Below are 1,098 nucleotides of genomic sequence, written 5' to 3' on the forward strand. Positions count from 1 at the left end.
AAAACTCATAGCTCTGAGTGCCTCAAAAAAGAAAGTAGAGAGAGTATACACTAGCAGCTTGACAGCACACCTAAAAGCTCTAGAACAAAAGGAAGCAAATTCACTCAAGAGGAGTAGATGGCAGGAAATAATCAAACTCAGGACTGAAATCAACCAAATGGAAACAAAAAGAACTATTCAAAGAATCAACCATACCAGGAGCTGCTTCTTTCAGAAAATCAACAAGATAGATAAACCCTTAGCTAGACTCACTAGAGGGTACAGGGAGATTATCCTAATTAAGAAAGTCAGAAATGAAAAAGGAGACATAACTACAGAATCTGAGGAAATTCGAAACACCATCAGATCCTACTAGAAAAGGCTATACTCAACAAAACTGGAAAACTTGGATGAAATGGACAAATTTCTAGACAGATACCAGGAACCAAAGTTAAATCAGAACCAAATTAATGACCTAAACAGTTTCATATCCCCTAAAGAAATAGAAGCAGTCATTAATAATCTCCCCCCCCCCCAAAAAAAGCCCAGGATCAGATGGGTTTAGTGCAGAGTTTTAGAGTTCTATCAGACCTTCAAAGAAGAACTAATTCTAGTTCTCCTCAAACTATTCCACAAAATAGAAACAGGAAGTACTCTACCCAATTCATTCTATGAAGCCATAATTACTCTGATACTTAAACCACATAAAGATTCAACCAAGATGGAGGACTTCAGACCAATTTCCCTTAAGAATACGGATCCAAAAATACTAAATAAAATTCTTACTAACTGAATCCAAGAACACATCAAAACAATCATCCATCATGATCAAGTAAGCTTCATTCCAAGGATGCAGGGATGGTTTAATATACAGAAATCCATCAACGTAATTCACTATATAAACAAACACAAAATAAAACCACACGATCATCTGGTTAGAATTTGAGAAAGCATTTGACAAAATCCAACACCCATTCATGATAAAAGGCTTGCAAAAGTCAGGAATTCAAGGCCCCTACCTAAACATAATAAAAGCAATCTACAGCAAACCAGTAGCCAACATCAAAGTAAATGGAGAGAAACTCAAAGCAATCCCACTAAAATCAGGGACTAGACAAG

This window comes from Mus pahari, chromosome 2 (genome assembly GCF_900095145.1).
Source record: "Mus pahari chromosome 2, PAHARI_EIJ_v1.1, whole genome shotgun sequence".
NCBI classification, from domain to species: Eukaryota; Metazoa; Chordata; class Mammalia; order Rodentia; family Muridae; genus Mus; species Mus pahari.